This window comes from Heterodontus francisci, chromosome 29 (genome assembly GCF_036365525.1).
Source record: "Heterodontus francisci isolate sHetFra1 chromosome 29, sHetFra1.hap1, whole genome shotgun sequence".
Lineage (NCBI taxonomy): Eukaryota > Metazoa > Chordata > Chondrichthyes > Heterodontiformes > Heterodontidae > Heterodontus > Heterodontus francisci.
Genome location: NC_090399.1, coordinates 49,711,741 through 49,739,732, shown reverse-complemented (window position 1 = coordinate 49,739,732; position 27,992 = coordinate 49,711,741). Strand labels below are relative to the sequence as shown.

General features: G+C 47.0%; 1 pseudogene; it reads right to left on the bottom strand.

Moving 5' to 3' along the window:
- Nucleotides 1–11,461: 11,461 nt before the first annotated feature.
- Nucleotides 11,462–27,467, bottom strand: LOC137346279 (zinc-binding protein A33-like; annotated as a pseudogene).
- Nucleotides 27,468–27,992: the final 525 nt, after the last annotated feature.

The following is a 27,992-nucleotide window of genomic DNA, read 5'->3' as shown; positions in this document are numbered from 1 at the left end:
TGTGCTTCCTCCACAATCACCATCATTAAAAAGGTGAAATCTACTGCAAGTGCTCGAAATAAATAGAAATTGCCTGAAATAATGACCTGGAACTAGAGTGATGGAGATGGAGACGATCAATGATTTCCAAAGGAATATGCATGGGCACTTGAGGGAAATAAACTCGTAGGGCTACTCGGATAGAGTGGGTTGGGGTTGGGGGATAGGATTGATTGGATTGCTCGATTTCGAGCCGGCATGGGCGAGACGAGCCGATTGCCTTCCTGTTGTGCCGTCTCACGCTATGGCTCTATGACTAAATACTTAGCAGTGTCTGGTGTCATCTGGGGGGAGAGAAAAACATACTTCGCATTTCACGCCGATAATGAAAGTTAAAACGTTAACTCTTTTTTCTCTCTCCACCAGTGCTGTCACACCTACTGAGTGTTTTCAACATTTTCGATTTCTTTCCCTATCATCACTGCAACAACAGTCATTGACACCGAGCGACAACAGGAGATATTAGTAAAAACAAAATAATGCGGATGCTGCAAATCTGAATTAAAAACAGAAAGTAATGGAAATACTCAGCGGGTCAGGCAGCATCCGTGGAGAGAGAAAAAGAGTTAATGTTTCAGGTCTGTGACCTTTCATCAGAACTGTTTCTCTCTCCACAGATACTGCCAGACCTGCTGAGTATTTCGAGCACTTTCTGTTTTTATTCCAGGATATGTTTGGGCAATTGATAAAATTTTGGCCAAAGAAAGCATCTTGAAGGAGGCAAGAGAAACAGAGAGGTTTAGGGAGGGAATTCCATGATTCAGGCCCAGGCAGCTGAAGGCGCTGCCACCGCTTGTGGCACGGTGGAAATTGTTCATGTGCAGGACACCAGAATCGGAGGAGCGCAGATATCTTGGAGGTTTATAGGGCTGAAGGGGGTTAGAGATGAGACAGGTGAGGCCACAAAGGGATTTGAAAACTAGAATGAGACTTTTAAAATGAGGCTTTGCCAGGCCAGGAGCCAATGTAGGTCAGTGAACACAGGAGTGATGCGTGAACGGAACTTGGTGAAAGTTACCGAGTATGAACTGGAGACTTTCAGACATTGCCAGCTCTGATGTAATTTGTTTCTATCTCCACAGATGCTGCCTGACATACTGAGTTTCTTCCAGCATTTTCTGTTGCAATTTTCGATTTTCAGCATTCACAGAATGTTGTTTTTGAACCAAAGGCCCACCTTAACCCAACCCCACCCCAGCACCCCAACCCGTGACTCAATTTGGGGAGGATATTTGCTGTGATATTCGGCTCATGTCATTCTGCATTCTTCACAGGGTGGGGAGGGTAAACTCACCTGCTACATATGACAATACCCTGTCCACACCACAAAACAGACTTTGATCATGGAATCGTTACAGCACAGAAAGAGGCCATTCAGCCCATCATGTCCATGCCGACTCTCTGCAACAGCACTCAGCTAGTCTCACTGCACTGTCCTTTCCCCATAGCCCTGCAAAATGTTGTCCTTCAAATACTTATCCAATTCCCTTTTGAAAGTTACTATTGAATCTGCTTCCACTGCCCTTTCAGACAGTGTATTGCAGATCATTAACACTCTCTGTTAAAAAATATCCTCATTCCCACCCTGATTCATATGTCAATTTTCATCAATCTGTGTTACTGACCTACCTGCCGCTAGAAACAGTTTCTCTTACTCTACTAAACCTTCCATAATGTTGAATGCCTCTATTATATCTCCAGTTAATGTTCTCTGCTCTAAGAACAATCCAGCTTCTCTAGTCTCTCTAAGTAATTGAAATCCTTCATGACTTGATGTTCCTGTAGGCAATTCTTTAAGTTTAAATATAAATATAAATTATCCTTAACTTTATCAATAAGTATATTTTAATAAGGTGATTTTTCCCTCTGTCAATGGTAGTCACTTGCCTCAACCTTGAATATAATGTGAAAGAACATGATTTCCATTGTTGTAATGTTAGAGTTGTTTTAATCCAAATGGAAGTGTTGGTTTTATCTAACTGCAACCTTCACTTCCTTGGTCCATCTATCTTCAGTATAACACTGAGACAGTACTGCACTGTTGGATGAGACATTGATTCAGGCTCCTGTCAGTCCTTCTTCTGTCACTTTTGCCTCTGCATGCACTACTTTGGCCAGGAATTTTGCCCCTGCAGGGTGAACACTTTCTCCCACTTAAAGAATTCTACTTCCGCCTGGACCCGTCTCTCTGGCTTCTTAATCTATCTAGATCTTTTCATTAGAAATTGTCAGTGTGACATCAGCTGTCTCAATTTGTCTACACTCCTAACCCACTCTAACCCATCTTCCTCTGAACCTGCAGCACTCCTATTTCTCAGTTCCAATCCTAACATTGGCATTAAACTTGCTGACAAGTGTTGTTTGATGAATTAGTCTTTAGCTTGTGGACGCTGAATGCTAACTGTCCAAAATCTCCTCCTAGACCATGACTCTACCAGCGAGCATGAAGCCATTGTTTTCCAGACTAACTGACCTCATCTCCTCCAACTGCATCTCCCCTCCATGGCCTTCAAATTCATACTTCCCCAATGCCACACAGCCCATTTCTATCTCCTTGCCAAGATCCACAAACAGAACCTCCTCGGTAGATCTATTGTTTCAACCTGTTCTTTCTCCACAGACTGATTTCTTTCTATCTCAGCTCATTGTTCCTCACCTTATGCAGCCTCTTCCCACCAACATCATGATTCTTCTGACGCCCTCCACCACTTTAACAGTTTTCAGTTTCCTAGCCCTAAGCATTCCCTCTTCACCATGGACATCCATTTTCTCTACACCTCCATCTCCCACCCGGACAGTCTGAGGGCTCTCTGCTTCTTCCTTGAACAGAGGCCCAATCAGTTCCCATCCACCACCACCCTCCTCCACCTGGCTGAACGTCTCACATTGAACAACTTCTCATTCAACTCCACTCATTTCCTTCAAATAAAAGGTGTTGCTCTGGGTTGGTACATAGGTCCTGGTTATACCTTCCTTTTTGTGGGCTATGTGGAACATTCCTTGTTCCAACCGTACTCAGGCCCCCTCCCTCACCTCTTTTTCTGGTACATTAATGACTGTATCAGTGCTACTTCCTGTTCTCACCCTGAACTGGAAAATTTCAGCAACTTTGCTTCCAAGATCCACCTCCTCCTACCCCAACACTCACCTTCACATGGTCCATCTCCAACTCTTCCCATCCCTTCCTCAACTTCTCTGTCTCCATTTCTAGAATGGGCTATCGACCAATATTCACTATAATCCCACTGACTCCCACATTTATCTTGACTCCATTCCAGTTTCTCCATCTCCGTCGCATCTATTCAGATGATGCATCCATCCACACCCGCGCTTCTGATATGTCTTCCTTTTTCCTCAACCAAGAATTAACCCCCGCCCCCCACCATGGTTGACAGGGCCGTCGACCGAGTCCATTCCATTTCCCACTCTGTGGACGTGCAAGAGACTCCAGGATGGTATGTTGCTTCCCTGGTGCCAGGGTCAAGAATGTCTCTGAACGGACAGGGGGCATTCTGAAGGGGGAGGGTGAACAGCCAGAGGTTGTGTTACATATCGGTACCGACGACGTAGGCAGGAAGAGTGACGAGGTCCTGCAGGGGGAGTTTAGGGAGTTAGGTAGAAAGTTAAAAGACAGGACCTCAAGGGTTGGAATCTCGGGATTACTCCCTGTGCCACATGCCAGTGAGGCTAGAAATAGGAATATAGTGCAGCTAAACACATGGCTGAACAGCTGGTGTAGAAGGGAGGGTTTCAGATATCTGGACGATTGGGATCTCTTCAGGGACAGATGGGACCTGTACAAGAAGGACGAGTTGCATCTAAACTGGAGGGGCACAAATATTCTGGCTGCGAGGTTTGCGAGCGTCACTCGGGAGGGTTTCAACTACTGTGGCAGTGGGGTGGGAACCAGAGCAGTAGGACAGCAGGTGAAATAAATGAGGGGGAACTAGTAAATAAGGCCAGTAAGACTAAGAGGAAGAGCAGGCAGGGAGATGTCGCGGAGCACAGCTGGACTGGTGGTCTGAAGTGCATTTGTTTCAATGTGAGAAGTATAACAGGTAAGGCAGATGAACTTAGAGCTTGGATTAGTACTTGGAACTATGATGTTGTTGCTATTACAGAGTCTTGGTTGAGGTAAGGACAGGGTTGGCAGCTAAATGTTCCAGGATTTAGAAGCTTCAGGCGGGACAGAGGGGGGTGTAAAAGGGGTGGAGGAGTTGCATTACTTGTTAAGGAGAATATCACAGCTGTACTGTGGGAGGACACCTTGGAGGGGTCGTGCAGCGAGGCAATATGGGTGGAGCTCAGGAATAAGAAGGGTGCAGTCACGATGTTGGGGGATTTCTACAGGCCTCCCAACAGCCAGCGGGAGGTAGAGGAGCAGATATGTAGACAGATTTTGGAAAGATGTAAAGGTAACAGGGTTGTAGTGGTGGGTAATTTTAACTTCCCCTATATTGACTGGGACTCACTTGGTGCTAGGGGCTTGGATGGGGCAGAATTTTTAAGGAGCATCCAGGAGGGCTTCTTGAAACAATATGTAGATAGTCCAACTAGGGATGGGGCCATACTGGACCTGGTATTGGGGAATGAGCCCGGCTAGGTCGTCAAAGTTTCAGTAGGGGAGCATTTTGGGAACAGTGACCATAATTCCATAAGTTTTAAGGTACTTGTGGATAAGGATAAGAGTAGTCCTCGGGTGAAGGTGCAAAATTAGGGGAAGGCTAATTATAACAATAATAGGCAGGAACTGACGAATTTAGATTGGGGCAGCTGTTTGAGGGTAAATCAACATCTGACATGTGGGAATCTTTCAAATGTCAGTTGATTAGAATCCAGGACCAGCATGTTCCTGTGAGGAAGAAGGATAAGTTTGGCAAGTTTTGGGAACCTTGGATAACGCGGGATATTGTGAGCTTAGTCAAAAAGAAAAAGGAAGCATTCATAAGGGCTGGAAGGCTGGGAACAGACGAATCCCTTGAGGAATATAAAGACAGTAGGAAGGAACTTAAGTAAGGAGTCAGGAGGGCTAAAAGGGGTCATGAAAAGTCATTGGCAAACAGGATTAAGGAAAATCCCAAGGCTTTTTATACGTACATAAAGAGCAAGGGGGTAACTAGGGAAAGGGTTGGCCCACTCAAGGACAGAGATGGGAATCTATGTGTGGAGCCAGAGGAAATGGGCAAGGTACTAAATGAGTACTTTGCATCAGTATTCACCAAAGAGAAGGGCTTCGTGGATGATGAGCCTAGGGAAGGGAGTGCAGATAGTCTCAGTCATCTCATTATCAAAAAGGAGGAGGTGTTGGGTGTCTTGCAAAGCATTAAGGTAGTTACGTCCCCAGGGCCTGATGGGATCTACCCCAGAATACTAAGGGAGGCAAGGGAAGAAATTGCTGGGGCCTTGACAGAAATCTTTGCATCCTCATTGGCTACAGGTGAGGTCCCAGAGGACTGGAGAATAGCCAATGTTGTTCCTTTGTTTAAGAAGGGTAGCAAGGATAATCCAGGAAATTATAGGCCGGTGAGCCTTACTTCAGTGGTAGGGAAATTATTAGAGAGGAAGGATTCTTCGGGACAGGATTTACTCCCATTTGGAAACAATACGAACTTATTAGCGAGAGGCAGCATGGTTTTGTGAAGGGGAGGTCATGTTTCACTAATTTGATTGAGTTTTTTGAAGAAGTGACAAAGATGATTGATGAAGGAAGGGCAGTGGATGTTATCTATATGGACTTCAGTAAAGTCTTTGACAAGGTCCCTCATGGCAGACTGGTCCAAAAGGTGAAGTCACACGGGATCAGAGGTGAGCTGGCAAGATGGATACAGAACTGGCTCAGTCATAGAAGACAGAGGGTATCAGTGGATGGGTGCTTTTCTGAATGGAGAGATGTGACTAGTGGTGTTCCGCAGGGATCAGTGCTAGGACCGTTGCTCTTTGTAGTATATATAAATGATTTGGAGGAAAATGTAGCTGGTCTGATTAGTAATTTTGCGGACGACACAAAGGTTGGTGGAGTTGCAGATTGTGATGAGGATTGTCAGAGGATACAGCAGGATGTAGATCGGTTGGAGACTTGGCCGGAGAAATGGCAGATGGAGTTTAATCCGGACAAATGTGAGGTAATGCATTTTGGGAGGTCTAATGCAGGTGGGAAGTATACAGTAAATGGCAGAACCCTTAGGAGTATTGACAGGCAGAGAGATCTGGGCGTACAGGTCCACAGGTCACTGAAAGTGGCAATGCAGGTGGATAAGGTAGTCAAGAAGGCATACGGCATGCTTGCCTTCATCGGTCGGGGCATAGAGTATAAAAATTGGCAAGTCATGCTGCAGCTGTACAGAACATTAGTTAGTCCACACTGAGAATATTGCGTGCAATTCTGGTCGCCACACTACCAGAAGGACGTGGAGGCTTTGGAGAGGGTACAGAAGAGGTTTACCAGGATGTTGCCTGGTCTGGAGGGCATTAGCTATGAGGAGAGGTTGGAAAAACTCGGATTGTTTTCACTGGAACGACGGAGGTGGAGGGGCGACATGATAGAGGTTTACAAAGTTATGAGCGGCATGGACAGAGTGGATAGTCAGAAGCTTTTTCCCAGGGTGGAAGATTCAGTTACTAGAGGACATAGGTTTAAGGTGCGAGGGGCAAAGTTTAGAGGGGATGTGCGAGGCAAGTTCTTTACACAGAGGGTGGTGAGTGCCTGGAACTTGCTGCTGGGGCAGGTGGTGCAAGCAGGTACGATCGCGACGTTTAAGAGGCATCTTGACAAATACATGAATAGGATGGGAATAGAGGGATACGGTCCCCGGCAGTGCAGAAGGTTTGAGTTTAGGCAGGCATCAAGATCGGCGCAGGCATGGAGGGCCGAATGGCCTGTTCCTGTGCTGTACTGTTCTTCGTTCTTCTGTTCTCACCTGTTCCCCTCCCTCCTAGAATCATGATAAGGTTCCGCTTATCCTCACCTTCCACCCCACCAGCCTCCATAGTCAATTGTTGATCCACTGCCATTTTCATCAGCTGCAGCATGATGTCCCCACTAAACACGTTCCCCTCCCCTTCCAAAGGGATTGTTCCCTCCGCGATACCCTACTCCACTCCTCAGTCACCCAAACAACACTCCGTTCCCTCGGCACCCTTCCATGCAAGCACAGGAGATGCAAAAAGGGGCGGCGCAGTCGTTAGCACCGCAGCCTCACAGCTCCAGGGACCCGGGTTCAATTCTGGGTACTGCCTGTGTGGAGTTTGCAAGTTCTCCCTGTGTCTGCATGGGTTTCCTCCGGGTGCTCCGGTTTCCTCCCACAGCCAAAAGACTTGCAGGTTGATAGGTAAATTGGCCATTATAAATCGCCCCTAGTATAGGTAGGTGGTAGGGAAAATATAGGGACAGGTGAGGATGTGGTAGGAATATGGGATTAGTGTAGGATTAGTATAAATGGATGATTAATGGTCGGCACAGACTCGGTGGGCCGAAGGTCCTGTTTCAGTGCTGTATCTCTTAAAAAAAACCTGACCTTTTAACTCCTCCTCTCCCACAGTCCAAGGCACCAAACACTCCTTCCAAGTGAAAAAGTGATTTACTTGTACTTCTTTCAATTTAGTATACAGTATTCACTGCTCACATGTAGTCTCCTCTACATCGGGGAGACCAACTGCAGACTGCACGATCACTTTGCAGAACACCTCCATTCACTCCATGCGATTGACCCTGAGTCTCTGGTCACTTCCACTTTAATTCTCCGTTCTCCCACTCCCACTCTGATTTCACACTCCTATACTATTCTAATGAGCTTCAACACAAGATGGAGGATCAGCATGTCATCTTTTAATTCGGCACTTCACAGCCTTCCGGATTCAACATGAGTTCAGTGATTTCAGATCATAGCATTGCTTATATTTTTTCAGACAACAATTACTAATGATTCTGCTTTTGCCATTTACAGCTCCTCCATGTTTTTCTACACTTGTCGCATTACCATCCCATTTTGTCTTGCACCATTATTCCTTTTATAATTTAATTTCTCCTGCCTTCCTCCCAATCACACACATTCTCTTTTGTCCTTTGCTTCCTCCCATCCCCTGCATCTGTATTTGCTTCAAACCTGTTACTTCTCTAACTTTTCCAGTTCTTCCCACACCTCTCGTCTGTTGAACATCTGCATGGGAATGCACTTTTCTGGTTCCATACTTATCTATCTTGTCGTAGCCAGAGAATGGCTTCTCTTTCTGCTCCCATACCATTACCTCTGGTATCCTCCAAGGATCTATCCTTGGCCCCCTCTCTCTCTCTAATCTATGTGCTACCACTTGGTGACATCATCCGAGAACAGTTTCCATATGTACATTCAGCTCGAGGTCATTCAACCCTTTCCTCTCTCTAAATTGTCAGACTGCTTGTCTGACATTCATTACGAGATAAGCAGAACTTTCCTTGAACAAAATATTGGGAAGTCCGAAGCAATTGTTTTGGGTTCCCACAACAAGCTCCATTCCCAAGTCACCATCTCCATTCTCTTCCTAGCAACTGTCTGAGACTTAACCAGATGGTTTGCAACTGGGCTTCCGACTACATACCCGAGGCATCCCTAGACCATTTATTTCCATCTCTGTGATATCGCCGCACTTCGCCCCCACCTCAGCTCATCAGCTGCTGAAACCTTCATTTATGCTGTTGTTACCTCTAGACTTACGCGTTCTACCCTCCATAAACCTAAGATCATCTAAAACTTTGCTGCCTGTGCCCTAACTTGCACCAAGTCCCATTCCCCTATCACTCCTGTGCTCGCTGACCTACACTGGCTCCCTGTCAAGAAGTGCCTCAACTTTAAAATTCTCATCTTTTCTTTCAAATCCCTTCATCGTCTCACCTGTCCCTATCTCTGTAATCTCCTCCAGCCCACAATCTTCTGGGGTAACTGTGCTCCTCCAATTCTGGCCTCTTAAGCATCCATCATTGCTGGCCACGCCTTCAGTTGCCTGGGCCCTAAACTCTGGCTAACCCTCTCTGGCTTCTTGACATCTCTCTCCTTTAAGATACTCCTTTAAAACAAGCTTTTGGTCATCTGTCCCACTATTTCATAATGTGGTGCGGGGGTCAAATTTTGACTGATTGCAATCCTGTGAGTGGCTTAGGACGTTCTATTACATTAAAGACTTTTACAGTTATATAAATACAGGTCATTGCTGTTGCTCTGAAATGTTGCTCCAGCTGGAATGTTAACTCTATTTCCCTGTCCACACATGCTGAGTGTTGGCAACATTTCCTGTTTTCATCGCTGTTGTGTTTTGTGTCAGCCAATGAGCAAATGGTTCCGGCCCTCCTAATGATGCACCATTGAAGTGAGTCCCTGTGGTGATCAACCTCACATACTCATAAAGTAGTGGCAAAATGTGGATTAAAAACTGCGGAGTGTGAAAAGGTTCCAAAATGCAGCAAATTGCACCATTTCTAGATCAATGGCTGATATTTTGAGGGGGGGAGGGGAGAGTATTGACGGTGAATTGTCAGCAATCGCTGCCATTACCTTTGAAACTGACCACAACTTCTGGATGTCGGGCATGTGCAGATTAGCACAAAGTCCTGGAGTTACAGTCTGTCACTCGGTGCTCCGGCACCAGTGAATATGTAAGCATCCAGAATTCACAGTCCCTAAGTGCAAGCAATCAGGAAATCATGAAGAACGTCAACATTCCCACTCCCATATCGCCGTCAGAAATCCCACAAAAAGTTACACTTTGTTCAATCAGGTGTAACTGGGTTTTTAACAGTGATGTGATTGATAAAACTTGACGAACAGAACTGGCTCTGAAAATATTCATTTTGTATGCATGGAGTGCTGTTACTCATAAATTAGTACCTTTTTAAAGCTAAATCTATTAAGTGACAGCTTTTTTGAAAGAAAAAAATGCTTTTTTCAGAATATTTTAGCATCTACCTTCACCCCATGTGTACGTCCCACGACTTAATCTGCTTGATGTAACATTTTTCAAAATGAATTTATTTGGCTGCTTTTTGTTTCCTGTTTGCGTGTCTGTGAAAAGCCTTTAATGTGATTGGCTGCTTGGACAGCCTGGTGACGTCATTCGAGCTTCAGGCCCGGGAAAGAACGCTGCTCTCAGTCTCAGTACGTCTGCGCGGCGAGACTGGTGAAATTCACGCCAGAGGGATTTACTCTGCTGCAGCGGCAAGTACCCTTGCTCCATCGCTGACCGCAAACTGCAGTCAGTGTGGAGGGCCAGGCCTGACCAGAGTCTGGAAGGAGTGCTCACCCCTCCCAGTCTGCTGCCCAGGCACTGGAGACCCCGCCCACTCCAGGAAGGTGAGCGGCTCAGGGGGCAATGCCCACCTCACTTAAAAGGGCAACGCGGGTTTCAAGTGGGTCCCACAGCCAAAGGTGTTTAAAAGGGGCGGGGGCGGGTTGATCGGTCGGATGGTGAATGTGCTGTTGAGATGCAGAAGGAGGGGGGAGGAATTATCACCAAGAACCAGATGTAATAGAGATGGAAAGATGTTTGTTGGTCATAAGGAAAGGGCAGTGACTTTGGAGAGGGAGGTGAGGGCACTGAGGGAGGGGTGTGTGAAGTGAGGGGTCATTGAGGGAAAGGCTCAGTCAGTGAGACATCAGAGGTCAGTGAAGTGGCCTCGTTGGTATTATACGCCCAGAGTGAATCGTCAGGGTTCAGAGCTGGAGGATGATGCAGCCAAGGACAGGAGGCAGTGAAATGGAGGCAAGTGGGGAGGGAAACCTAGAAAGTGGGGACCTGACTGAAGTCTGGGTGGAAAAAGCATATAAAAAAGTGAGGAATTGCAGGCACCCAAAATCTGCTTCATAGGTAAGAGTAACACTTGACTGGGACAACAGCCCTCTAGAGTGAGAATGGCAGTTTAGTGCCAATTTGGGCAACTTGGTTCTGTGGTTCTCTCTCCTGAACCGAAGGAATCCGGGGGAAATACAAATAGATGTTGGCGCTGTGAACCGAGTTTGAGCTGTTAGTGAGTCACTCCCATCTCTGAATTTTAAAGCACTAAAAATAATTTGAAAATCTATCCTGAACCATTTACTCCTTTCATTGGTGTCCACTAAACACTTCCTTTGTAAATTAAATCATTTTTTGATGTATATAAAATGTGCCGACTGAGATGCCTCATTAGAAAACACTCCTTACAGGGGCACAATCGGCAGAAACTCACCCGGCTCATTCTTTCCATCTGAGGGTGGGGGCCAGCATGGAGTAAAATGACTTTTACATCAGGGTTAAAGTTACATCAAGCATAAATGAGTTTACTCGATCATTTGCACTGGTTCAGCTGATTCACCTGAATTGCACTGATAAAGATAATGGAAAGTCAACCCCCTTACATTTAACTTAGTGACTGCATTTGCAAATAAACTTCAGGTATAAACTAGCTTAATGTACAGGAGAGTAATTTATTGTATTGTAAAAAAAACACATTAGAATTAAACAATATTTATAATTAATGCACAATTTACAATGGCTTTAACAACAATAAGAAACAACCCCAAAATCCATTCCCTTATCTGAAAACAAAGGCCGATCCCAGATTAACTTCTTAACAAAAGTTTTATGTGTTTTCATGGTTAGTTCCGACTTGCAGAGGCCCTCGGAATATCTCAGTGTTCTCGGGTTGTGGTGTAGCTCATGGTCTGCAGTCAGGTTATGTGGACCTTCGGTGGATCCTGACTGGATGTATTGTTACTGGTACTACCCCTACATGTGTGTGAACAGTGGATTGTGACTCCAGCATCCCGTTACTCCAGTTTCCTGAGAGTGAACAGCCATGCGGAATTTGTAACACGGACCCCGGATTCACATACAGCATCAGGGCCTCTCCTGGTGAAATGACCAGGACTGAAGAGCTCCAGGTTGGGCAGCTGGTGTAAGTGGCCAGGAGCTCACGGTGGGAACTCATATAATAAATATATATGAGGAAGCAGGTCGGGAGCATGAGCACGAGAGTGCACTTGTGTGGAGGGGTGGGGTAAGGAAAACATTTACACACCCACCCCCCCTACTCCACCGAACCGAACCTCTCCCCTCGGAGTTGGTGGGGGGGGGGTTTATATCGACCCATTTCTCTCTGTACTCTGACACATCAGTTTGGGAATCTATGGTTGGAAATGCCACAGTTTAAGAGGAGCAGTATTTTTACCCTTAGAATATGGTCCAGGATTGAAATAAGGAAAGAGTTTCTCAGTGAATGTGTCAGTGAAAGTGTACAGAATGGACATATCATCAGCATTGTAAAAGGTCACCTCTCCTCCCTCATAGTCCAGGTAAACTCCGATTGTCCTGGGGTTCACACTCGGAGTCAGTGGGACAAATGAGCTTTCAGCAGCTCTGTATTTCCCATCAATTCTCAACATCACAACCCAGAATCCATGGGTAGGCAACAGTTTTAGCTCTCCCTTCCTGTTCACTGACTCTCTGGCCACACCCACATGCCACTTAGTCTTGGCCCCGACCTCCACCTCCCAGTAATGTTTCCCTGATGTAAATCCCTGTGACCCAAGGACAGAAACAGTAGTACTGAATCTCTCTGGGTTATCTGGGAGCTGTAATTCAGTGCCATTGTCGCTTACACTGGTCCGGTCCTCAGACAGGACAAGATATTGATGCGCTGTGTTTGGGTCCAGGGTCAGTGAGGCTGGGACTGAGGGAAATAAACATAACATCACATTAAATATTTTAGACAGATGAAGGTGAACGGATACATGTTAAGATCTGTCTGTATAACTGGACTTGGACCATAATTTCTGTATCAGTAAATAGTGCAGACTGGGTACAGGTTACAGTTAGATATATTCCCAGACTACAGTGTGTACAGTGAACAGATATTACAGGTCCCAGTCTGATCACTGTTCAGTGAGTCCTGGGCCCGAGAGGAACACAATGAACCAGGGGTTCCAGTCTGATCACTGTCCATTGAGTCCTACTGGAAAGTGCAAGTGTCTGAATGTGAAATAAGATGATATTCTGATGCCCTTGTGCTTAAATCACTCAGTCTAAGGCCCCACATAAAGATTGGCCCCTTGAACACAAGAACTAGGAGCAGAAGTAGACCATGCAGCCCATTCAGGCTGCACCATTCAATATGATCATGGCTGATCTTGGGCTTCAATTCCACTTTCCTGCCCACTCTCCATATCGTTTGATTCCCTGTGAGACCAAAAATCTCTTTATCCCAGCCTTAAATGTATTAAATGATGGAGCATCCACAACCCTCTGGGGTAGAGAATTCCAAAGAAGTAATTTCTCCTCATTTCAGTCCTGAATGATTGACCCCTTATCCTGAGACTGTGTCCCCTGTTCTAGATTCCCTGACCAGTGGGAACAACCTCTCAGTTTCTATCCTATCAAGTCCTTTCAGAATCTTGTATGTCACAATTAGATCACCTCTCATTCTTTTAAACTCCAAAGAATATAGGCCCAATTATCTCAGCCTCTCATCCCAGGGACCAATTTAGTAAATCTTCGCTGCACCGTCTCCAGTGCAAGTATATCCTTTCTTAAATGTGGATAAATGTGAGTGAGGTCCCTGAGGCTGCTGCCCCCGTGATCTGTACCCAGTAACAGGCAGTGCCTTCAGGAGAGGGGAAAGAGTGCAGGAAACTCGACAGAAATTGGGCACAAAGCTGTGGAGTTTCTTACGTGGAGAGATGATCTGTTTCATTTCCTTCCACACTGCATAGAGTAATGGGCCTCGAAATCCTGCGTATTTCAGTCTTGGAGACACCAGTATCTCTTCATCTTCACTTCCCTCTGAAAATTCACTTTCCTCTTCTTCATCTTCTTCTAAATCTCGGATTTCATTGTTATCTTCTTGATCTCCACCTCTCTCTGCACCTTCACCTTTCTCACCTTTGTCCAGGTACCTGTTTCAATGGGATTGATTTAATCACTCACTGCTGGATACAAACTGTGATCACAGTGTCAGACCGTGTGTGAGTTTGAACTGGATACTCACGTTTCTCTCAATCTTTTCAGTTCCTGCAGGACAGAGAATCAGAAATGTATTAATAAATATATGGTTGAGATTGTGTTTTAATAATGTTATAATCAGTTGTTTTAATAAAGTGTGAATGGATCTGGGTGGAGTTTTCACTGACGGGTTCCAGTGCTGTGATAGCATGTCAGTTACCCCCGGAATACACTCGACAGTGTTTCCTCTGATGCTGAAGATTTTGAAGGTTCACTGATCAGTTCCTTTTATTTCTAGTCTCTATTTTCCCAGTAACTCAGAGCTTGTCTCTGGTCTGTTTCCCTGAGCTGGGGACAATGATGTTATTCCTAACCTCAGCATCCCCTCGATAGGGAGATAACAGTTTATGTACCAGCTCCTGGGCACTTCCAGGCAGCTCTGGAGCAACATGCAACTGTGTGTCAGATGAGAACAGGATTAGGCTTATTGTGATGCCCACGGAGTCAAACAGCCTCCTAATGCTCACTGGATATTCACATTGAGGGTATCCACCATCGTGTTGTGTGGCGCTACCACTGTGTTAAATGGGACAGATTTTGAACACATCTCGCAGCTCAAAACTGGGCATCCATGAGGCGCTGTGGACCATCAAGAGGGGCTGAATGGCCGACTCCTGCTCCTATGTTCTTATGCTCTCAGGGCTAGTTCGCATGCGACTCTACCTGCACATGTCACAGACGAGAAGTGGAGAACATTAAGGGGTCCCATCACAAATTCTCAATGAGGAAACCTCAGTAACCTGTAGGAGATATTCAGATGGTGAGTTCACAGGGTACTGACTGATGAGGGATGCCATTCACCTATCAGTTTTTCCACCTGAACAATGCTCCCCAACACTGAATCATCTGATTGCTTCCTCTCCTAATGCAATCCAGTAGATCATTCCAAATGTTCATCATTGTTGTATGAAATAAACCTCCTGATATCAGTCCCAAAATTACATTTCCCAACTTCCCTTGTCCAACAATTAAAGTTGGATTCTGACTTGCCTTCCCCATCCTGTTTACTCTCCCTTCTACCTCAATAAAACCGCCTCTCTGACACTTCAGGGTTTATTTTGACATTGGGTGATTATGTAACATGGGTGATATTGGCTCGGCCTCCTGTAAACACTTCTCCATTTCTGTTTCTATTGAGGTTATATTGGGAGATGTGTTCACTGGGTAACTGAGCTGATATCACACGGTTTAGTCTCTCAATATTCCCTCCTCCTCTGCAAAGTGAAGCGTTTAAGTCTCTCCAGTCTTTCCTCATGGCTGAGTACCCTGACACTGGGAATTAGCCTCACCGCTCTGCTCTGCACTGCTTCAGTCACAGTCACCAGAACTAAACACACTATTATCTCAAATAACATAGAGTCTACAGCACAGCACAGCAACAGCCCTTCAGCCCAAGTGGTCTAGGCTGATGTCTTGTGCTCCACACGAACCTCCTCTCACCCCTCTTCATCTAACTTCATCAACATAACATTTTCTTTTCTCACTCATGTTTTTATCCAGCTTCCTTTTAAATGTATCTACACTATTTGCCTGAATTACTCCATCTGGCAGCACGGTTCACATTATAAACACTCTTTAAATAAAGAAGTTTCTCCAAAATTCCCCATTGAAATTAATAGTGACTGTCTGAGATTGATGGCCCCAAATTCTTGACACCTTTAAAAGTGGAACCACATCCTACATCTATCCAATCAAACCCTTTCATAATTTTAAAGACTTCTTTCAGGTCACCCTTCAGTCTTCCCTTTTCTTGAGGAAAGAGCCCCAGTTTGTTCAGTCTTTTCTGTTAAATAAGTTCTCAGTCTGGTATCATCATTGTAATTTTTTTCTTGCATCTTCTCCAGTCGCACTATATACTTCTTAAAATGGGGAGACTCGAACTGTCCACAGTACACCAAGTGTGATCTAACCAAGATTCTATACAGTTTTAAGACAGCTTCTCTGCTTTTCAAGTCTACCGTCTATTCAAGGTGGGTCTGTGTGTGTGCTAACAGGAAAGGGAAATAAAACCAGCTGCTGATCACTATCGCCCATTTTGTGCTGCCTCCCCAGAGGACTTTCCACCCTTCTGTCTGTGGAACCACCTGCTGACGACCTTCTACCCTATAGTTTGTCTCTGCTGGGTTGAGTTTCCTGCTGGCCCTCCCCTACCTACCAAGTTTGAATGATTTCCGATTGCTGCCTCAATGTTCCTCAGAAATCTCTTTGTCCTTCCTTAGTTTAGGTGCAGCCCAGCTCTTTCCCACACCTTGACTGGACCTTTTACTCTGGTTCCAGTTATACTGCAGCCAGTTTGAAGAGCTGACAGTGTGGGATAGCCTCCTTGACACTGAGAACTCAATCCTGACGGATACCTCTTTGTCCTCAGTTATACTGCACATTGCATCGTTGTGATGTGGTTTGAGCCCTATTATTAAATGCTGTTTACACTCACACCGACAGCTTGGGGATTGGATTGTAACGGGTCACCTTGAGAAAAGAGATACTGTCTTGCTGATCGATGTCTACACAAAGCTTCAATATGTTCTCCTCAAGTGATGCCAATTCCTCTTCAATTCTTTTCAGGTTCTTCTCCATTGGTCGTAGATCTTCCTCCTTTTGCCTCCTCAGCTCTTCGATTAAATTTTTCTCTTTATCTTCAAGAAATCGATGAATTTTGGCAAATTGTGCAGAGATATCTTGTTCCAGGGATGCTGTGAGTTCCTAAGATGGTGAAAGATCATTTAAGCAGTGGGTTGTTAAAGGGTCACAGTGTTTAAAGGTAACAAGAGTAATACTCACACTCAGTTCTGAAATCTTCCTCTCCTGCTGCTCTTTTAATTCACTTTTACTTTTCTTTTCATCCTCCATGGAATCCAAGGACAATTTCAGCTGGTCCTAGAAATGGAATCAGATCTCACTGTAATCCATTGCAATGTCTGGGATTGTATTCACAAACTGTGGAGACAGGTGTTCAGGGAATGTTACATGTGACACTAGTGTGTACCCCTTTCTTTACAAAGGCAAATTGAAAAGTATTCAATTAGACCAGGTACAGCTTCAAAGCAACTACTGGTTTATGGTATAAAAATATATGAATGGTTTTTACATTTATTTATTTATTTAGAGATACAGCACTAAAACAGGCCCTTCGGCCCATCGAGTCTGTGCCGACCAACAACCACCCATTTATACTAACCCTGCAGTAATCCCATATTCCCCATCACCTACCCACTCTAGGGGCAATTTACAATGGCCAATTTTACCTATCAACCTGCAAGTCTTTGGCTGTGGGAGGAAACCAAAGCACGCGGCGAAAACCCACGCGGTCACAGGGAGAACTTGCAAACTCCGCACAGGCAGTACCCAGAATCGAACCCGGGTCCCTGGAGCTGTGAGGCTGCCACTGTGCCGCCCTTTTGCTTGGGTAAATATAGAAAGATGTTTCTAATCATGGGGGGCGGCCAAAACTAGTGGCCATCAATATAAGATAGTGACCAAGAAATCCAATAACGAATTCAGGAGTAATGTCTTTATGCAGACAGAGGTTGCAATGTCGAATGCGATCCACACGGAGGGACTAGTTAAGGCAAATAGCAGAGATACATTTGGCAGAAGCTATGTTAACATAGCATAAACACCAGTATAGACCAGTGATGCCGAATGGCCTGATGCTATGCTGTAGACTCTCGAGAATTCTGTACAGCTTCCACAGTGACAACAATCTGTTTTTTTTTAACCCCTCAGTTATTAAATGCAGGAAAGTTGCAGCACTCTTTCACCACTGGCTCGCATTCTCCAGCTGATTTCTTGAAAGTAGCAGGCCCAGACATTTAACTCATGCATAGGTGCATAGAATTACATAGACAATACAACACGTGGATGTGGCAGAATGTTGTTCAGATATGCTTCAGTCAGTTTGCTCTGTTGAAATTAGAAATGTTGCTATTTTTAAGATCACAAGGCAGCCTTATGCACCCCAGATCGAGGACATGGACACTGTACCCCATTCAATTCCCCACCCTTTCACACACACACTGTACCCCATCCAAATCCCCACCCTTTCACACACACACACTGTACCCCATCCAAATCCCCACCCTTTCACACACACACTGTACCCCATCCAAAACCCCACCCTTTCACACACACACTGTACCCCATCCAACTCCCCACCCTTTCACACACACATTGTACCCCATCCAAATCCCCACCCTTTCACACACACACTGTACCCCATCCAACTCCCCACCCTTTCACACACACACTGTACCCCATCCAACTCCCCACCCTTTCACACACACACTGTACCCCATCCAACTCCCCACCCTTTCACACACACACTGTACCCCATCCAACTCCCCCCACCCTTTCACACACACACTGTCCCCCATCCAAATCCCCACCCTTTCACTCACACACTGTACCCCATCCAACTTCCCACCCTTTCACACACACACTGTACCCCATCCAACTCCCCACCCTTTCACACACACACTGTACCCCATCCAAATCCCCACCCTTTCACACACACACTGTACCCCATCCAACTCCCCACCCTTTCACACACACACTGTACCCCATCCAACTCCCCACCCTTTCACACACACACTGTACCCCATCCAACTCCCCACCCTTTCACACACACACTGTACCCCATCCAACTCCCCTGCCTTTCACACACACACTGTACCCCATCCAACACCCCACCCTTTCACACACACACTGTACCCCATCCAACTCCCCACCCTTTCACACACACACTGTACCCCATCCAACTCCCCTGCCTTTCACACACACACTGTACCCCATCCAACACCCCACCCTTTCACACACACACTGTACCCCATCCAACTGCCCACCCTTTCACACACACACTGTACCCCATCCAACACCCCACCCTTTCACACACACACTGTACCCCATCCTACTCACCACCCTTTCACACACACACTGTACCCCATCCAACACCCCACCCTTTCACACACACACTGTACCCCATCCAACTCCCCACCCTTTCACACACACACTGTACCCCATCCAACACCCCACCCTTTCACTCACACAATGTACCCCATCCAACTCCCCACCCTTTCACACACACACTGTACCCCATCCAAAACCCCACCCATTCACACACACACTGTACCCCATCCAACTCCCCACCCTTTCACACACACACTGTACCCCATCCAAATCCCCACCCTTTCACACACACACATTGTACCCCATCCAACTCCCCACCCTTTCACACACACACTGTACCCCATCCAACTCCCCACCCTTTCACACACACACTGTACCCCATCCAACTCCCCACCCTTTCACACACACACTGTACCCCATCCAACTACCCACCCTTTCACACACACACTGTACCCCATCCAACTCCCCCCACCCTTTCACACACACACTGTCCCCCATCCAACACCCCACCCTTTCACACACACACTGTACCCCATCCAACTGCCCACCCTTTCACACACACACTGTACCCCATCCAACACCCCACCCTTTCACACACACACTGTACCCCATCCTACTCACCACCCTTTCACACACACACTGTACCCCATCCAACACCCCACCCTTTCACACACACACTGTACCCCATCCAACTCCCCACCCTTTCACACACACACTGTACCCCATCCAACACCCCTCCCTTTCACTCACACAATGTACCCCATCCAACTCCCCACCCTTTCACACACACACTGTACCCCATCCAAAACCCCACCCTTTCACACACACACTGTACCCCATCCAACTCCCCACCCTTTCACACACACACTGTACCCCAACCAAATCCCCACCCTTTCACACACACACTGTACCCCATCCAACTCCCCACCCTTTCACACACACACTGTACCCCATCCAAATCCCCACCCTTTCACACACACACTGTACCCCATCCAACTCCCCACCCTTTCACACACACACTGTACCCCACCCAACTCCCCACCCTTTCACACACACACTGTACCCCATCCAACTCCCCACCCTTTCACACACACACTGTACCCCATCCAACTCCCCCCACCCTTTCACACACTGTCCCCCATCCAAATCCCCACCCTTTCACTCACACACTGTACCCCATCCAACTTCCCACCCTTTCACACACACACTGTACCCCATCCAACTCCCCACCCTTTCACACACACACTGTACCCCATCCAACTCCCCTGCCTTTCACACACACACTGTACCCCATCCAACACCCCACCCTTTCACACACACACTGTACCCCATCCAACTGCCCACCCTTTCACACACACACTGTACCCCATCCAACTCCCCTGCCTTTCACACACACACTGTACCCCATCCAACACCCCACCCTTTCACACACACTGTACCCCATCCAACTGCCCACCCTTTCACACACGCACTGTACCCCATCCAACACCCCACCCTTTCACACACACACTGTACCCCATCCTACTCACCACCCTTTCACACACACACTGTACCCCATCCAACACCCCACCCTTTCACACACACACTGTACCCCATCCAACTCCCCACCCTTTCACACACACACTGTACCCCATCCAACACCCCACCCTTTCACACACACAATGTACCCCATCCAACTCCCCACCCTTTCACACACACACTGTACCCCATCCAAAACCCCACCCATTCACACACACACTGTACCCCATCCAACTCCCCACCCTTTCACACACACACTGTACCCCATCCAAATCCCCACCCTTTCACACACACACACTGTACCCCATCCAACTCCCCACCCTTTCACACACACACTGTACCCCATCCAACTCCCCACCCTTTCACACACACACTGTACCCCATCCAACTCCCCACCCTTTCACACACACACTGTACCCCATCCAACTCCCCACCCTTTCACACACACACTGTACCCCATCCAACTCCCCCCACCCTTTCACACACACACTGTCCCCCATCCAACACCCCACCCTTTCACACACACACACTGTACCCCATCCAAATCCCCACCCTTTCACACACACACTGTACCCCATCCAACACCCCACCCTTTCACACACACACTGTACCCCATCCTACTCACCACCCTTTCACACACACACTGTACCCCATCCAACACCCCACCCTTTCACACACACACTGTACCCCATCCAACTCCCCACCCTTTCACACACACACTGTACCCCATCCAACACCCCACCCTTTCACTCACACAATGTACCCCATCCAACTCCCCACCCTTTCACACACACACTGTACCCCATCCAAAACCCCACCCTTTCACACACACACTGTACCCCATCCAACTCCCCACCCTTTCACACACACACTGTACCCCATCCAAATCCCCACCCTTTCACACACACACTGTACCCCATCCAACTCCCCACCCTTTCACACACACACTGTACCCCATCCAAATCCCCACCCTTTCACACACACACTGTACCCCATCCAACTCCCCACCCTTTCACACACACACTGTACCCCACCCAACTCCCCACCCTTTCACACACACACTGTACCCCATCCAACTCCCCACCCTTTCACACACACACTGTACCCCATCCAACTCCCCCCACCCTTTCACACACACTGTCCCCCATCCAAATCCCCACCCTTTCACTCACACACTGTACCCCATCCAACTTCCCACCCTTTCACACACACACTGTACCCCATCCAACTCCCCACCCTTTCACACACACACTGTACCCCATCCAAATCCCCACCCTTTCACACACACACTGTACCCCATCCAACTCCCCACCCTTTCACACACACACTGTACCCCATCCAACTCCCCACCCTTTCACACACACACTGTACCCCATCCAACTCCCCTGCCTTTCACACACACACTGTACCCCATCCAACACCCCACCCTTTCACACACACACTGTACCCCATCCAACTCCCCACCCTTTCACACACACACTGTACCCCATCCAACTCCCCTGCCTTTCACACACACACTGTACCCCATCCAACACCCCACCCTTTCACACACACACTGTACCCCATCCAACTTCCCACCCTTTCACACACACACTGTACCCCATCCAACACCCCACCCTTTCACACACACACTGTACCCCATCCTACTCACCACCCTTTCACACACACACACTGTACCCCATCCAACTCCCCACCCTTTCACACACACACTGTACCCCATCCAACACCCCACCCTTTCACACACACACTGTACCCCATCCAACTCCCCACCCTTTCACACACACACTGTACCCCATCCAACACCCCACCCTTTCACACACACAATGTACCCCATCCAACTCCCCACCCTTTCACACACACTGTACCCCATCCAACTCCGCACCCTTTCACACACACACTGTATCCCATCCAACTCCCCACCCTTTCACACACACACTGTACCCCATCCAACTCCCCACCCTTTCACACACACACTGTACCCCATCCAACACCCCACCCTTTCACACACACACTGTACCCCATCCAACTCCCCACCCTTTCACACACACACTGTACCCCATCCAACACCCCACCCTTTCACACACACAATGTACCCCATCCAACTCCCCACCCTTTCACACACACTGTACCCCATCCAACTCCGCACCCTTTCACACACACACTGTATCCCATCCAACTCCCCACCCTTTCACACACACACTGTACCCCATCCAACTCCCCACGCTTTCACACACACACTGTACCCCATCCAACACCCCACCCTTTCACACACACACTGTACCCCATCCAACTCCCCACCCTTTCACACACACACTGTACCCCATCCAACACCCCACCCTTTCACACACACAATGTACCCCATCCAACTCCCCACCCTTTCACACACACTGTACCCCATCCAACTCCGCACCCTTTCACACACACACTGTATCCCATCCAACTCCCCACCCTTTCACACACACACTGTACCCCATCCAACTCCGCACCCTTTCACACACACACTGTACCCCATCCAACTCCCCACCCTTTCACACACACTGTACCCCATCCAACTCCGCACCCTTTCACACACACACTGTATCCCATCCAACTCCCCACCCTTTCACACACACACTGTACCCCATCCAACTCCGCACCCTTTCACACACACACTGTATCCCATCCAACTCCCCACCCTTTCACACACACAATGTACCCCATCCAACTCCCCACCCTTTCACACACACTGTCATCCTACCCTTCCCTGCATTCCTCATCTCTTCTCATCTCTCCTCATCAGTTCATGCTGTAATTCATCCAATGTCGTCTTCTGATGATGTTTATTGGTAACTGGGCAATAAGGGGCATTGATGTAAGGTGATCTAGAGGTACTTGTGGGGTCAGGATCCCTTCACAACCAGAGAAGTTATACTGGGGATTATTATTACAACCTGGGCAGTTTTCACAGCCAAAGTTTGAATTCAAATCATGAACTTTGAATTGCTCATTTGGGGCCAAAACTAGTAAATGATGTACCCTTCAGTGTCGGAATGTCCGCCCTCTCAATATCATCCAATTTCCCCACGTTAACTCTGCTTCTCTTTCCACAGATGCTGCCAGACCTGCTGAGTGGTTCCAGCATTTCTTGTTTTTATTTCAGATTTTTAGCATCCGCAGTATTTTGCTTTTATTTGAGGTTATATCCCGTCCTCCCATCTCCAATGAACAGCACCACACTAAAAGCTACAGCACACTGCAGTAACCGTAGAAATACAATCTATAATGAAAGAAACCTGCTTAAAGCTACATTACACTACAGCTCAGGTTACCAACCCTCCAGGATTATCCTGGAGTGTCCAGGAATTGAAAACTGATTTGCAGAACACTGCTGCAAGCAAACTAGGAGCAAAATCATAGGGACAAAATTGTGTGCTTGTTATAATTTTCCTTGAACACTTTGGTTTGTTTATTTATAGAATCATAGAATGGTTACAACACAGAAGGAGGCCATTCTGCCTGTCATGTCTCTGCCAGCTCTCTGCTAGTGCAGCTCAGCTGGTCCCAATCCCCCGTCTTTTCCTCGTAGACCTGAAAATGTTTTCTCTTTTGGTAAGTATCCAATTCTGTTTCAAGCCACAGTTGAATCTGCCTCCACCACATTCTAAGGCTGTGAATTCCAGATCCTAACCACTCGCTGCATAAAACGTTTTTCCTCATGTCGCCATTGCATCTTTTGCCAGTCACCTTAAATGGGTGTCCTCTGGTTCTTGGCACTTCCCCCATTGGACACAGTTTCTCCCTATCTACTCTAATTAGCCCCTCATGACTGACCTATAGTTGTTGGGCTTATCATTACATCCATTTTTGAACAAAGGTGTAACATTTGCAATTCGACAGACCTTTGGCACGATGCCTGTATCTAAGGATGATTGGAAGTTTATGGTCAGTGTCTCTGCAATTTCCACCCTTACTTCCCTAAGTATCCTTGGATGGATCTCATCCGGCCCTGGTGACTTATCAACTTTAAGCACAGCCAGCTATCCAATAACTTCTCTTTATCAATTTTTAGCTGATCCAGTGTCTCAATTACCACCTCTTTCACTATGACTTGGGGAAAAACTTCTTCCTTGGTAAAGACAGATGCAAAGTACTCATTTAGTATAACAACCAGGCCTGCTGCCTCCATGCAGAAATCCCCTTTTGGTCCCTAATCAGCCCACTTCTCATTTTACCACCATTTTACTATTTATATGCCTGGAGAAGACTTGGATTCCCTTTTATGTTTCCAATCATCCAATCCTCCTCAGATTCAGGAGTGGTGTTAGCGGACTGGTGGATTGCAAATGTTACACTCCTGTTCAAAAAGAGAGTAAGAATAAGCCCAGCAAATACAGGCCAATCAGTTTAACTTCAGTGGTGGGAAAGCTTTTAAAAACGATAATCTGAGATAAAATAACAGTCATTTGGACAAATGTGAATTCGTTAAAGTGAGTCAGCACAGATTTGTGAATTGTGTTCAATTAACTTGAGTTTTTTGAGGGTTGATGAGGGTAATGCAGTTGATGTGGTGTACATGGACTTCCAAAAGGCATTTGATACAGTGCCCCATAGCAGGCTTGTCAACAAAGTTAAGGCCCATGGAATAAAAGGGACAGTAGCAGAATGGATACAAAGTTGGTTAAGTGACAGGAAACGGAGAGCAGTGGTGACGGCTTGTTTTTTGGACTGGATGAAGATATATAGTGGGGTTCCCCACGGGGCAGTGTTAGGACCAACTGCGTTTCTTGATCTATATTAGTGACCCGAGGCTTTGTTATACAGGGCAAGATTTCAAAATGTGTGGAGGACGCTAACCTTGGAGGTATTGTGAACGGTGAGGGGGATAGTGTAAACTTCAAGAGGACTTAGACAGGCTGCTGGAATGGGTGGACATGTAGCAGATGAAATTTAATGCAGAGAAGTGTGAGGTGATACATTTTGGTAAGAAGAACGAGCAAAAGGGTACAATTCTAAAGGGGGTGTAGGAACAGGGCGACCCAAGGGTCTGTGTGCACAAATCATTGAAGGTGGCAGGGCAGGCTGAGAAAGTGGTAAATAAAGCAGACGAGATCCTAGGCTTTATAAATAGGGACATAGAGTACAAAAGGAAGTTATGATGAACCTCTATAAAACCCCTATTTGGCCTCAACTCGAGTAGTGTATCCAGTTCTGGGCATTGCACTTTAGGAAGGATATGAAGGCATGAGAGAGGGTGCAGAAAAGATCACAAGAATGGTTCCAGGGATGAGGAACCTCAGTCACGTGGATAGGCTGGAGAACCCGGGGCTGCTCTCTCGAGACAAAAGAATATTGGGTGGCACAGTGGCGCAGTGGTTAGCACCGCAGCCTCACAGCTCCAGCGACCCGGGTTCGATTCTGGGTACTGCCTGTGCGGAGTTTGCAAGTTCTCCCTGTGTCTGCGTGGGTTTCCTCCGGGTGCTCCAGTTTCCTCCCACATGCCAAAGACTTGCAGGTTGATAGGTAAATTGGCCATTATAAATTGCCCCTAGTATAGGTAGGTGGTAGGGAAATATAGGGACAGGTGGGGATGTGATAGGAATATGGAATTAGTGTAGGATTATTTTACTTATTTAGAGATACAGCACTGAAACAGGCCCTTCGGCCCACCGAGTCTGCGCCGACCATTAACCACCCATTTATACTAATCCTACACTAATCCCATATTCCTACCACATCCGTCCCTATATTCCCCTACCACCTACCTATACTAGGGGCAATTTATAATGGCCAATTTACCTATCAACCTGTAAGTCTTTTGGCTGTGGGAGGAAACGGGAGCACCCGGAGGAAACCCACGCAGACACAGGGAGAACTTGCAAACTCCACACAGGCAGTACCCAGAATTGAACCCGGGTCCCTGGAGCTGTGAGGCTGCAGTGCTAACCACTGCGCCACTGTGGGATTAGTATAAATGGGTGGTTGATGGTCGGCACAGACTCGGTGGGCCGAAGGGCCTGTTTCAGTGCTGTATCTCTAAAACATTAAGAGGAGAATTGATAGAGGAGTTCAAATATCATAAGGGGTGTGGGCAGGGTAGATGGGTAAAAAATCTTTCTGTGGGCGGAAGGGTTGAGGAGCAGAGGTCACTGATTTAAGGTTGTCAAAAAAAGCAATGGCGATACGAGGAAAAACTATTTTACTCAACGTGAGTGGTTGGGATCTGGAATGCACTACCTGACAGTGTAGTGGAGGCAGATTCAATTGAGGCCTTCACCAGAGAATTAGATAACTATCTGAAAAGAAAAAAAATTGCAGGGCTCTGGGGAAAAGGCGGGGGAGTGGGACGAGGTGATTTGGTCTTGCAGAGAGACGGGACAGACACAATGGGCCAAATGGTCTCCTTCTGTGCTCTAACCATTCTGTGATTTCGATGATGCTGTGAAGCTGGAGGACTGACAAAAATTTGTCCATCAACTTCAAACATTCCGGATTACAGCCCAATAAATGCAATTAACAATGGATGCAGTGTCCCCTGACCTTGTACATTCGAACTGCCCTGTGCATTGGCAGGAATGTGCAGGAGAATCGACACAACGAGCACACATCAGAATCTCATCCTCCTCACAGAATAACATGAGCTTCTCATCATGTTCCTCACAGTGAGACTGGTCCCTTTCTCTGTCCTGTTTCAGCTTCTCATCGTGTTCCTCACAGTGAGACCGAGCCTCCTCCGGATTCAGGTTCAGCTCCAGCTGCCGAGCTGACTCGGAGAGATTGGTCAACACCTTGTTACTGGTGTAGTTTCTCCTGAGGAAAACTGTCTGACATTCCGGGCAGGACACAGCCTGACGCTGCTTTCTTTCCCCAACACTTCTGGATACAGGATTTACAGAAGTTGTGCTCACAGTCCAGTCTCACCGGCTCCACAAACAGGGATTGGCAGATGGAGCAGGTTAAATCACTGGTCACGATTAAGATGGCTTTACTGACGGCCATCTCACGCATGCAGTCACTCACTTTACTTCCAGTTTCATCTTACCCGGTCTGTGAAAACTCACGTCACAATGTCTTAAAGGAGCACTGTCATCAGGCAAAATTGTCTGCCAAATCTTTATTTCCTTGAATGTCGAACATATAAACAAATGCACCCATGTTCTTGGGCCTGGGTATGGTGGGTTAAAGCTGCAAATCTGGGGAGGGGGCAGGAAATTGAACTGAGACTCCTTCCATGTCAATGACACTCAAAGAGCAACAGAACGACATCTTCACCACTGTCCTGGCAAAAATCCAATCACTTGCACTGTCACTGCATGTCGGAGAAACTACACTGAACAGGAATTTGAGGATAACTCATGCGCACCCCAGCATTGTTCCATCAGATTCCCCAGGGATTTCAGGCATGGGATCTCCTTTTCAAACTAATCCCACTGCCCCACTCTCCCCAGAGCCCTATATCAATCACAAACTAATCCCACTGCCCCTCTCTCTCCCCATAGCCCTGTATCAATCCCAAACTAATCCCACGGCTCCACTCTCTCCCCCTTAGCACT